This window comes from Canis lupus, chromosome 21 (assembly GCF_048164855.1).
Source record: "Canis lupus baileyi chromosome 21, mCanLup2.hap1, whole genome shotgun sequence".
Taxonomy (NCBI): Eukaryota; Metazoa; Chordata; class Mammalia; order Carnivora; family Canidae; genus Canis; species Canis lupus.
This window is the reverse complement of record NC_132858.1, coordinates 24337680-24351018: the sequence shown is the minus strand read 5'-3', so window position 1 is coordinate 24351018 and position 13339 is coordinate 24337680. Positions and strand designations below refer to the sequence as shown.

Here is a 13339-nt window from a genome sequence, read left to right as displayed (position 1 = left end):
GGGCGGGATCAGGCAACTTCCCGCAAGACGAATGGCAAATGGTCAATAACAACTGGAAAAAATGTTGACGGTCATCGGTAATGAAGCACCACTTTAACCACAGAAGACTGGCCAAGCTTAAGGTCTTAAAATACCAGGTTGCTGGCAAGGATGTGGAGGGAGAGAAGGTCTCCCACCACCAGTGGGAGTGCAAACTGGCGGACCCACCTTGGAGACCAATTTAGGAATATCCGATAAAACGCTGCACATGCCTTACAGCCCAGCAATTTTGCTTCCAGCTAGACACTCCACGGAGAATCCTGAACAAACAAAAATGTTTACTGAAGCACTGTTTAGAAAATTAAAAAATTAGAAATGACCCAAATGTTCACCCACAGGAGAATAAATACAATGTGCTACACAATTCTTTTTTTTTTTTTTTTTTTTTTTTTGGTGCTACACAATTCTACAGCAGGAGTTGGCTGTTTCTGTAAAGGGCCAATCAGTAACTACTTAAGGCTCTGCTAACCACTCTGCCTTTGTCTCTTTCACGACTACTCAACTTCACCACTGTAATGCAAAGAAGCCATAGAAAATTCATAAACGAAGAGCATGGCTGTGTTCCAACAAAACTTTATTTACAAAAACAGGTGGTAGGCCAAATTTGACTGAGTGGCTGTAGTTTGCCAACCCCTGATGAACAGTAGTAAAAAGTCAAGCAACCAAAAACAAAACAAAACAAAACAAAAAAACTCAAAATCAGTGAACTAGAGTCAAGATGGATAAAGATCACAAATAGGGTAGTGCGGGGGAAAGTAAATTCAGGACAGTAGATGCCTCTGAAGAGATGGGAAAGGACAGAGTCCAGGAAGGGGTATGTACTGTGAACTTGTAATGATACCCAGTAACATTTTATTTTAAAAATCTAGAGCAAATAAGGCAAAATGGAAATATGATTTTTTAAATTGAGGTAAAGTTGGCACATAACGTTACATTAGTTTCAGGTGTACAAAATAACAATTCAGGGCAGCCGGGTGGCTCAGTGGTTTAGCGCCAGCTTCAGGCCAGGGCATGATCCCGGGGTCCCGGGATTGAGTCCTGCATCAGGCTCCCTGCATGGAGCCTGCTTCTCCCTCTGCCTATGTCTCTGCCTCTCTCTGTGTGTCTCTCATGAATAAATAAAAATAAAATCTTAAAAAAAATAACAATTCGATGTTTGTTTATATTGTGAAATGATCACCACAGCAAGACTAGTTAACATACATCACCACACATAGTTACGCATTTCTTTTCTTGTGATGAGAACTTTTTTTTTTTGAGAACTTTTAAGATCGACTCTCCCAACAACTTCCAAGTATATGATATAATATTAACTATGCCTATACCATTATTGTTATTACTAATAATGTAATTGATTAGTATTAACTATAGTTAATATAGTTATAACAGGCAGTGTGATTTAAAAAAAAAAAGATTTGAGAGAGAGCGAGCGAGCAAGTGCACAAACAGGGGGAGGAGCAGAGGGAGAGAGAATCTCAAGCCGACTCCTCACTGAGCACAGACCCTGACATGGGGCTCAATCCCACCACCCCAAGATCATGACCTGAGCACAAGTCAAGTCAGTTGCTCAACCAATTGAGCCACCCAGGAGCCCCAGTAATGTGATTTTTAAAACAGGGTGTGGGGCGTGGCAGTACCTGGGTGGCTCATTCAGGTAAGTGTCTGCCTTGGGCTCAGGTCATAATCCCGGGTCCTGGGATCCAGCTCCACGTTGGATCCCCTGCTCAGCGGGGAGCCTGCTTCTCCCCCTGCCTCTGCCTGCTGCTCCCCTACTTGCATGTACATTCTTTCTCTCTTTCTCTCTCTCGAATAAATCTTAAAATTAAAAACAGAGTGTAGGGGACACAGGTGTCCCTTTAATTCTACTTTGCCTTTTCAGTATGTCTGAAACATTTCACTACACAGTTTGAAGCGTCTAGTCTGGCAGACATGTCTCAGTGACCACTTACTTCTGTTTCCCTTTACTCTTCTCTCACAAGACTCTCTGGCCCACAAACACCTGTTTTAATATCTTTTACACGCAGGTGCCAGTCGCTCAGAGGACGCAGGGACGTGCTGGCACACAACCACACCCGGGGCTCTTCTTTATCAAGGGCTCCTCATAAAACAGTACCTCCTCTCCGGACCCAGCTGCAGCACAGAGAAACAGAGGCAGGGGAGGCTCCAGGAACACTCCCCAAACCCAGCAGCAAGCCAGAGAAAAAGGCCTCCGGACCATCAAAACACACATCGCAGCGTGCAAGCCGTTCAAGGGCCAGGAGCTTCCTCCCAGGACGGCTCTCAAGCCTTCACCGGCCTCAGGATCTATCGATTCTCCATTTATGTAAATTCCAGCAAGGTTGGCGGTCCCACTCCCAAGGCCACGGCAAATTAGAAGGGAGAGGAGATGCTCCCTGCCACCCAGCAGACGAACCGCCAGCAAGAAATAAAAGCAGACAACTACGGTGGGCGACAGCAAAGCTATAAAAAGCTGCCCTAAGAATTCCAAATGCAGAGCGCCTAAGATAGTTTCAAAAGGGACCAGAAAGTTCTAAAAGGAGCCAAAAGCAACCCTGCATTATAACCCGGTCTGAAAATTAATGGTCCTAAGAATGGCCCTGCGCTGTCAACAGCGAAGGTAAACACTGAATATACCAAGATGCAACACATTGTGGACAGATCCCTGTGGACCATGGTCCTCGGGGGCCTGAACACATTCAGTTACTGGGCAGACTCACCCAGAGGAGCAACACTCCCCCGAGGACCCCACACAGCTCAGGTTCCACTGTATTTCCTCCAGGGCCTCCATACCCATTGACCAGGCTCAGGGAAACTTCAGGATGAGTGCGCACGGGCCCACAGCTGACCAACCATGTAGGCTCCAGGTGGACAGGGACAGTCTTACAGGTTCCCGCCACCCCACAGAGCCCTACCCAGGACCCTAAAGCAGTCACTGCTCAATGGATAGCTCAGAAATCGAGCAGGACATGCTTCCTACTTTAGGATGTTATGTCTCAGTATTTTCTAGCAATACTTAATGTGCTCCACATGGGTGTTTTCTGTCCTTGGGAAGGTTTACCAGTCACCAAAAAACGTATTAATAACTCTCTTCGGTTAACTAGAAAGAGGAACATTGTGTATCTCAAGAAGGAGGGAGAAAATTGTCTGTAGAGTCAATTCCAAGAACTCAAGAGCAGAATCAAAGCGCTCCCCGGTTATTATTATTAGCACCACAAACACAGGGATCTGAGGATCTGTTTCCCAGCCCACGATACGCAGGAAAGAGAACTTGTCTCTCCCTGCCAGAGGGAGAGAGGAGAGTGAAGGTTAAGCTCAGTGGTTAATTAAACTGGCAGCGCTTACTCCAACCACATCTGAAGCAAAAGGACCCAGGCCCACGGCGGTTGCCCAAAAGCAACTGACCGGCTTCAAGACAGGAAATGAAGCAATCTGTCTCTAGCAGGATGTAGGAAATGTCACCTTTAATCCATTTAGAGTCTGTGAAGTCGGCCCCTCTTCCAGCTCAAAGGGTTCTTCATAAAAACACATCAATGAGAAACTCCTCATCACCAGCTCCCTCATTTCCCATCTGCTCCCCAGCCCCTGGCGGTTACTGCTCACTTCCTCACTGAGCATCCCAACCTCATGGCCTCCGGGGAGAGCTCGGCTTTCCAGCCCCCAACTGCCCTGGAAACCAGGCAGCTGGGGGAGACGGAGCTGCCCCGAGCCTTCCTCTGTTCCAGGATGGAGGGCGTCTGGCCCCCAGCCCCTGTGCAAATCATCTGTCCCATTAGCAAGCACTATTCCCTTTGCGCCGGAAAAGGCTTGCAGCCCCGACCTTCCAAGGGGCGGCCTGTGTGCAGCCGCTGCAAGTTCTTGCCTTCCTTTCGGGGTCTGCTCTATGAGGCCTTGCCCAGCAGCCCTCGGCCCCAAGCCAGTGTGGCCCGTGAGCAGCCACTTTTGGAGCCAGCACCTCTTCTGGGTCTGCAGGAGGGGAAGGGGTCACCACTCTGGGCAAGAGGCAGGAGGCAGAGGGTCCTCCCTCCCGGTGCGTCTCTAAGGACTCTGAGGATCTGAATTTTCAAAAGCCCTCTCGAGTCCACGAGGTGCCAGGGGCAGAGCTCTGATTCACTGCCGATGATGGTTTCCTCCACCCTGTAACGGCTTCCCGGACAAGCCCACCTCCTGTCCAACGCCCACGCCTGTCTTTTATCCAGTTTCACAGCTGCAACCACCACCTTTCCACAGATGGCTTCCCAGACCTTTCCTCTTGCAATAAACATCGTTCCCCTGATGCCCTGCGGACGCTGCGGCCTGAATACCCCCTCACCTCACACCCCGCATGTCTGAGAGGGGGCGACCTCCTCTCTCCTGCTCTTCTCGTGGCTCACTCGTATTAAAGGAGCCACCCTGTCCCAGCTCTCCAGGCTCCAATCACATTTGACCCTCTCCCTCTCTCCACCCTGCACCTGGCTCAGTATCAACTGCTCCTCATTGGGTATAAAATGCACCACCCAGGGGCGCCTGGGTGGCTCAGTCGGTTAAGTGTCAGATTCTTGGTTCCAGCTCAGGTCATGATCTCTGGGATCATGGGATGGAGCCCCGAGTCTGGCTCCCTGCTCAGCGGGGAGTCTGCTGGAGATGCTCAACATTCTCTCCCTCTGCCCCTCCTCCTGCTCTCTTTCTCTCTCTCTCAAATAAATAATAAATCATTTAAAAAATTTAATCCCCAGGGATCCCTGGGTGGCTCAGCAGTTTGGTGCCTGCCTTTGGCCCAGGGTGCGATCCTAGAGTCCCGGGATTGAGTCCTGCGGGCTCCCAGCATGGAGCCTGCTTCTCCCTCTGCCTGTGTCTCTGTGCCCCCGCCTCCCTCTCTCTCTCTATCATAAATAAATAAATAAATCTTTAAAAAAAAATAATCCCCAATTCTTAACTTTTCATGATCTGCCCCAACCTACTCAGCCAAGGTGTTTTGCTGTTATGGTCATTTGAAACAGTTTTCCGCGGGCAGTAGATGCTGTTATGGTCAGAACTGAACGTGAAGCCCACCTGGGTTCAAGTTTCAGTTTTACCACTCACTAGCTACACAAGGTTAGGAAAATCATCCAACGTTTCTCAGCCTCCTCTTCCTCATCTGCAAAATGGGAGATAAAAACAGTGCCTATGTTATAAGATCTTGTTATAATTGAGGCAATACACACAAATAACTGAGACTAGCCTGTACACCACAGTCGGGATCCAATAAATGCTTATTATAATTAACATTACACGTACTATACATAATCATACCTGCCGATACGGTGGTTCAGAGCTCGGATCCTGGATTTACACTGCCTGGGTTGATATGCTGACTGGACCGCTGACTGGGTGACCTTGGGCAAGTTATTTAACCTTTCTGTGTCTGTTTCCTTGTCTATAAAAAGGGAGTCAAAGGGCCACCTGGGTGGCACCTGGGTGGCTTAGTAGGTTAAGCGTCTGCCTTGATCTCAGGGTCCTGGTATCAAGCCCTAAGTATCAGGCTCCCTGCTCAGCAGAGCCTGCTTCTCCCTCTCCCTCTGCCCCTCCTTCCTTATCATGTTCTCAATCTCTCAAATAAATAAAATATTTTTAAAGGGGGGAGTAATAATATTACCAGCCTAAAATGAGATTGTACATGGAAAGCATATAGAACCATGCCATATGCATAGTAAGTGCTCAGCAGCTATCAACCAAGTGGCTTCTGTGCCGTGCAGCTTGCATACCTCCCAGCCTCTGCCTGGGCCCTTGGCCTGAAAACCCCCCACAGAACTGCGGTGCCAATTTTTTAATGGTATCCATCCTCCTACGTCCATCTCCTTCAATAGTTTCCACTGATGAGCCCAGAAGGAAATAATCTCCCCAATCACTGGTTCCCCCAGCACTCCCAACTGCCAACCCCATATTTTAATTATTTGGATGTCAGTATTTCTGTCTCCCTTGCTTCAATATAATCTCAACAATGCCAGAGTCCTGTATCTGACCCATCTCTACATCCTTTGCAGTGTCTTGCACAGGTCGGCATAGATTGTAGAAAGAAGATGAGAATCTGAAAGAAGGTAGGAGCTGGGGTTAATGAACAATGTATGGCCTAAATATGCCCTCTGGGTATACATCTGAGACCACAGAAGAGGAGCAAGACCTCCATATGTTAGGGATACATCCTGACTGCCTGTCTTCCTGCTTTAACCCTTTGTTCGATTAGTTGCTCGGCCCATTCATTCAACAGACACTTACTATTGACTATGTCCTTGAAATAAAGCACTCTACTAGGCACAGGGGATAAAAGAAAACCCAGTCTGGATTCTTAAAGAGCTTACATTCTAGTGGGGAGACAGGCGAGTCAATATGCAATGAAGATAAAGCACGAGAAGTGCGATTTAATCCAGATATTTACTGCATGCGAAGGCTGAGCCAGACTGTATCCTTGGCCCTGGGAATACAGCTGTGAACCTGGCAATAATACCATTTCACGAGGTCACGATGCGGCAGGGAAGACTGAGAATAAACACAAAGCAGGACTAAGGATGGTGAGGCAGGGGAAGGAGACACGGTAGGAGACTGGGAAGGAAAGGAGATATTTTTTTTATAGGGTGCTCAGGGCAGGTCTCTCTTTTTAGGTGGCATTTGTCTGGTGAAGGGCCAAGATGGTGTGCCAACATACAGGAGAATGACCCAGCCCAGCCCTGACACACCAGGAGTGTTTCTATCCAGAAGAGGGTCATTTAAGCAGAAGGAAGGAGTCTCTAAGGAGACACTGATGAGGGGGCCGTAGAGCACTGGGTGGAAGAGTCCCCCTGCTGCAACTCCCCCCCCCCCCAACTCATCCGACGTAGGCCCGACTCCCTGAGGGTGCCGAGGACAAAATATAGAATCTAATCTGGCTGACACGACTGGCATCCTGGGAATATGCCAAGACGGAGGGGCTCTGTGAACCAAAACTAGATGCACTGGTGAAGCCAGGCAGCAGTTTAGAGGGACAGGAAAGAATTCGTCAGCAGTGGAAGAAACACATTCTAGGAGGACATGGTGGTTCTTCTGGGCACAACTACACAGAAAGAAAGAGTAGAAGATCCTTAGCTTGAGTCAATGTCCCACAGTGGCCACTCAGGCCACCTGCCATCTCGGCACTGGGCAGGAGTCCCCATCCTCTCCGAATGAGGACCCAGGGCAGGGCTGTGCACCCAGCCGGGCCAGTGCCCCACATCCAGCCAAAGAGGTCTGGGCACACGGGAGAAGGAGAGGCCCAACACAACCAGGGGAGGAAGGACAAAAAGTGAAAGGGTAAAATCTCAGCGTCATGAGCCTCTAAGAGGACATCCTGGTTCTGGCTTCACTCTCGTGTCAAAAGAATGCAAAAGGTGGGAAAACATGTTTGTAGAAACAAGGTTCTTTAAAGATATGACTCTCTTGTTATTTATGAGAAGTCAGGATGTAAGTCAACAAAAAGTCTCTTTTATCTCTATTTCTTTTTATTCTTTTATTACAAAAAACTTCAAATATCGAAAAATAGAGGCTGGCATAGTGAACCCCCGTGTTCTGATCACCTGGCTTTAAACTTTACCAATTCACCGATGTTTTTATTTCAGTTATAATCTCATTCACTACCCCTCATGCAATTCCATTGTCTTTATTACATATTATTCTTATAAATATCTAATATACTATAGGATATTATATATGTATGTGTACATATGTATCTTTGTATAGAAGGACTTTTTAAAAATAATAAACAGAGTATCAGGGCACTTGGGTAGCTCAGTCAGTTAAGCATCCAACTCTTGGTTTGGCCCAGGTCATGATCTCAGGGTCCTGAGATCAAGCCCCACATCAGACTCCATGCAGAATGGGGAGTCAGCTTGAGATTCTCTTTCCCTCCACCCTCCCTCTGCTTGAGATTCTCTTTCCCTCCACCCTCCCTCTGCATACATACACACTTCCTCTCTCTCGAAAAAAAAAAAAAAGTCATTCTCACACTTTTAAAAAACAATAAAAAAAAAACTAACAATAATGCCTTAACATCATCAAATATACAACTACAATTCACATTTTTCCAATTAACTCAATTTGGGGTATTTTTTTTTTTAACAGATGGGGTTTGTTGGAGTCAGGATTGAAATGAGATCTGTACATTGCATTTGACTCATTTGTCTCTCATACCCCATCAATCTGTAGGTTCCTTCTTCCTCTAATTTTTCTTAGAATTTATTAATGCAGGAAATGGAGTCCTGTAAAATCTCCCACATTCTGGATCTGGCAGTTTGTCCCCTATGGAGTCACTAACATGTTCCCCTGTCCCTGAATTTCCCGTAAACCAATGGATGGTGTTACAGACTGCATGCTGTGTGTGTCCCCCGGAGTCCACATGCTGAAGCCCTAACCCCTCATAGGCGGGATGGTCTCAGGATGGAGGGAGGGGTGCTCTGGGAGGAGATTAGGGTAAGATGAGGTCATGAAGGTGGTGCTCTCATGATGGGATTAGGGCCCCCATGAGATGAGCGGCCAAGGGATTTCCCTGTGTGTGTCTGCACCAAGGAAGGCCAGGTGAGGACATTACAGGAAGCCAGCCCACACCAACAGCCCAGCCATGATGGTACGCTGCGTGGTGGACTTCCAGGACTCTAAGAAGTAAGTTTCTGCGCAAATCCCCTAATCCATGGCCTTCTGTTATAGCAGCCGGGACTGACTAAGGCAGATTTAGAGGCTCCGTCAGAATCTGGTTGCAAATGCAGGCAGAAATCCCTCACAGTGATGATGTGTGCTCCTGCCAGGTCACATCTGAAGGCAAACAACATCTGGCTGTCTCTTTTCTTCTGATGCTCAGACTGACTTGCGAGACGTTCCAATTCCGGGTCAGGTGCAATAATGACACCCGCCCTGGCTCCCTCCCTGAATGCAGCTGGAACAGAAGCCTAGCCAAATGCATGTACAAATACAGCGGCCCTTTTAGATTCTGAGAAGTAAACTAGAGTAACTCAAGTGGGGAAGAAGGCTAAAATTCGAGCTATCGCTGAAATGGTGGTGGGTTTACCTATTCCCTCCCTCCCCCACAGAGCGTGCCAGGAATCTGGAAAGCATCAGAGAGATCGTGGAGTAGGAGGACTTGGAAAAGTGGCTCCCTAAAGAAATTTATGAACGTCTAGGCTGATCCCCAGGCTGCACATGCATGGATGTGGTCCTAGTCAGCACACCAAAGACTTTGAGAACCAAATGCACAGACCACTGTGCAGGTTCCAGGGTCCAAGACTGACCAGAGGGAGTACGTGGCACCACGTATAGAAACAGCACTGCAGAAACAGCTTGAAAACTATTGCAACTATAGCCCACAGAGGGGCTGATAGGAATCTGTGGCCTGACCCCAACGTCATTTGCTTACTAAAACAAAATTACCGGGACACTTGGGTGGCTCAGCGGTTGAGCACCTGCCTTCGGCTCAGGGCGTGATCCCGAGATCCGGGATCGAGTCCCACATCGGGCTCCTTGCGGGGAGCCTGCTTCTCCCTCTGCCTGTGTCTCTGCCTCTCTCTCTCTGTGTCTCATGAATAAATAAATTTATTTTAAAAAATACCAACATTCTCCGTAGGACTGAAACAAAACAAAAAGAGTGTCAGACATAATCATCAAAATATCCAGAATATAATCCAAAATTACTTGCCTTGCGAAAAATCAGGAAATCTCAATCCTCACAGGAAAAGATAATCAACGGACACCAACGCCAAGATAAGACAGATGTTGGGATTACATGATGAAGACGTTTAAAGCAGCTACTCCAGAAAGACACTAACAAGCAATCACACAAACTCTCTCAACAAATGGAAAATAGGTGGTCTCAGCAAAGAACCCAGAGGATATAAAAGAAAACTGAAAGGAAACATTAAAACTAAAAAAACATAGTAACGGGGGGGGTAAAAAAAAAAAAATGCCACCCTCTATGGGCTTGAAAGCAGACTGGCGATGACAGGAAAAAAAAAAAAGAAACTTGACAAAAGGCTAATAGAAAGTATCCAACCTGAACAATGAAAAGAAAAAGACTGATTAAAAACTGAACAGAGCCTCAGGAACCTGTAGGACAATCACAAAAGATCCAAAGTTATTATCCAAATCCGATAAGGACAAAGAGTGCTTGAAAATCATTTGAAGAAAGAATAGCTGAAGAAGTCCTACGTATAGCAAGAGACAAAAACTTACAGATTCAAACAGAATCCTGTACAGAGTAAACTCAAAGAAATCCCCGTAGCCAGACACACTATAATCTAGCTGCTGAGAGCTAAACTGGGAGAAAAAAAAAAAAAATCTTCAAAGCAGCCAGAAAAACGATGCATTTTCTATGGGGAAACAATTTGAATGGCTGCAAATTTCTCATCGGAAACCACAGAAGCCAGAGGAAGTGGCACAGCGTTTTTAAAGTGCTTTAAAAAAGAACTGTCAACCCAGAATTCTATATGCAGTAAAAATATCCTTCAGGAATGAAGGTGAAATTGAGACAGTGTCCGATGAAGGGAGAGGATGTGTTGCCAGCAGACCTGCTTCAAAAGAATGGCTAAAGGAAATGCTTCAGCCAGAAGGGAAACGATACCAGAAGGAGACTTGGAATATTGGGAGTGAAGGATGAGCAAGTAAAATGGCAAGTCTCTGGGTAAATGTAAAAACAGACTGTTCTTCTCCACTGGAGTTCTTTAAAATGCATTTGAGAGCTTAAAGCAAAAATTAAAACATTGCCTTTCAGGATTCTGAACGTATGTAGATGTTCTCAGACGACTAGAACATGAAGAGATCTATTGGGTGAGAGGGTTCCCACATTCTGCTTGAAGTGGTACAATGTTGATCCAGAGCATCTGTGAACAGATGGACGGCTGGTTTCAGGCATTTTCAGCCCCATCCATCCCTTATAAAGCTCCCCATCAATTTTTCATCTAATGCTTTCGGGAGCTACAGATGATCCACTTCTTCACCAGGGTTACAAAACAGATACTCTAATTCTCTCATTTTTCCATGATAGCTGGTATTCTTCAATTAAAAAAAAAAAATCTTTACTATGTATTGGCTATTTAATTACTCAGAAGCACAATGCATCTAGAAAAAGAAGGATAAATGCTGGGTTCTCTCCTTTTATTTACCAGTTTCAAATAGTGATTTAAAACCCATTATTTTTAGATGGTGGATATGCCAGAGGAAAATGCTGGCTTAATCCTCAATGATCTAATTTGGAATGGATATAATTAAGTCATTTAGACAATTAAAGACCAATATCCAAACATTTAAATCATACAGGGTCTTTAATATGGCAGGGAGTACGCACGATGGCACGATCATTTAGAATGTACGTACCAGAATTTATCACACTTGCTTTTTATTGCCACCGAATTACCCTCTAATATGTGTATATAAATAGGTACATAAAACTCCCCCCTCAGGTTCTAAGATCCCCATGGACTGTAGGAAGCTATGATCTAGCTGACACACACTAAAGCACTTAGTGAAATATAAAACAAGTACATCCTTGGGCAACCTAAGCCAAAGACGAAATGGTAGTAAATAGGGTCTTCCTCTGAATCACTCAGTTTTAAGTCACTACGGGTTTTTAAACTCCATTGAAAACCAGCCACCACACTGAACCCCTTTCAGATGCCGCCTCGTCTAACTGTCACAACCACCCAGGAAGCATGCTCTTGGCGGCTCCGTTTCATGAGGAGAGGAAACCATTGAGCAAGGCGATTATGAAGCGCAGCCAACCTAGCTTAATCAGGGCAGCACACAAACCTGGGGCCTGACTCTGCAGCTCCAGAGTCATCCTGCTCCATCAGGCTGCTACTCTGTTAGTGACCTGTGTCTTCCTCCTAAGGTGGGCTCCCGCTACTCTACTAACCTTTCAGCAATCCAGCCTCTAAGCCGTATTTCTGCCATGTGGGATCCAGAAGATGAAATAAGGCAAAAGGAGAAGACACACGGGAGAGTTATATACTCCTCGTGTCCCCACTGGGAGGGCACAGAGACAACTGTGTTCCCTGGAAAGGCATAAATAACACGGGCGATGGTCCCCCTCCTCTTTAGGGGCTTAAGGCAGAACGAACGGGGTAAGGGAAAGAAAGTTTCTCAAAACCACAAGTCATTAAAACATGTTTTGAAAACAACTGATAATATATATGACAATTATATTGCTGATGATAACAATCCTGGTGAATGACACGTGTATATATACACATACATATATAATACATACAGGGAGGGAGGGGGGGGAGAGAGGGAGAGAGGGAGAGAGAGAGAGAGAAAGGACGGGCACAAAAAAACCTCAGTTATGAACAATGCATCATTTGGGGCAATTTCATTTTCCTCTTTTTATATTTTTTGATATTTTGTGAGTTCCAAAGCCACTTGCAGGGAGAGCTGACAGCATGGAAGGTGGGGAAGAGATGCTTGACGGTCCCCACAGCTGCGGTGTGAGAAGTGGTTCTGGACACAAGAGATGTTGGTCAGGAAAGGACTGCGTGTGTCCGGGCCATGGAGTGTGAAGCTCAGCACCCGCAGGGCTGAGAGGCTGGGCAGGCTGGGCAGAGGGAATGAGAGGGGACGTGTATCCGCCCGTGCATTGCTACCTTGGAATACCACACAGCCAGTGAAAGGAATCGAGACGGTCACAAGGCAGGGAGAACGTTAGCTTTCTATACTATTTGGGTGTTTTTTAAAAAATACTTTCTTCTGGGATGCCTGGGTGGCTCAGTGGCTGAGCATCTGCCTTCAGCTCAGGGAGTGATCCGGGGTCCTGGGATCGAGTCCCACATCGGGTTCCCAGCAGGGAGCCTGCTTCTCCCTGTGCCTGTGTCTCTGCCTCTCTCTGTGTCTCTCATGAATAAATAAATAAAGTCTTCTATAAAAAGTAATTTCTTCTGACATATATTAATACATACACATCCCCTTAAAAATAATTCAAAGTGGGAAGGAAAGCAAGCACATGAGGTTGAGTGGGAAAGTCAACCAGAGGAGGGTCTAAGGGAGCAGAGAATCGACTCTGCCAGTGGGACCTGTGTCATGCTGGATGAGTTCCCTGACGTCCCTACACTTCAGATTCTGTATTTGTTAATGATCATCAGACACCTACACCTGCAGAGCTTTTTGTTAGAACAGAAAACAAAGTATGTCCCAGGCCTAGAGCACTTCACAGAGTCCCCGATAAATGGGAGCTGGCCATGTACTCCAGAAAGAAGTGTGAAGAACAGGATCTGGGTATAACAACAGAAGATGCCTGAGCCTAAGGGAGTGAGGAGCACAGAGAAGGGGGGGCTGCGATGGAGGCCCCGGAATGAACACA

General features: G+C 46.5%; 1 protein-coding gene across 4 annotated transcripts in view; it reads right to left on the bottom strand.

The window, feature by feature from the left end:
- The window catches only part of LDLRAD3 (low density lipoprotein receptor class A domain containing 3), a 232023-nt gene that overhangs the window by 106490 nt on the left and 112194 nt on the right, over positions 1-13339 (bottom strand). The gene's annotated exons all lie outside the window — the stretch shown is intronic.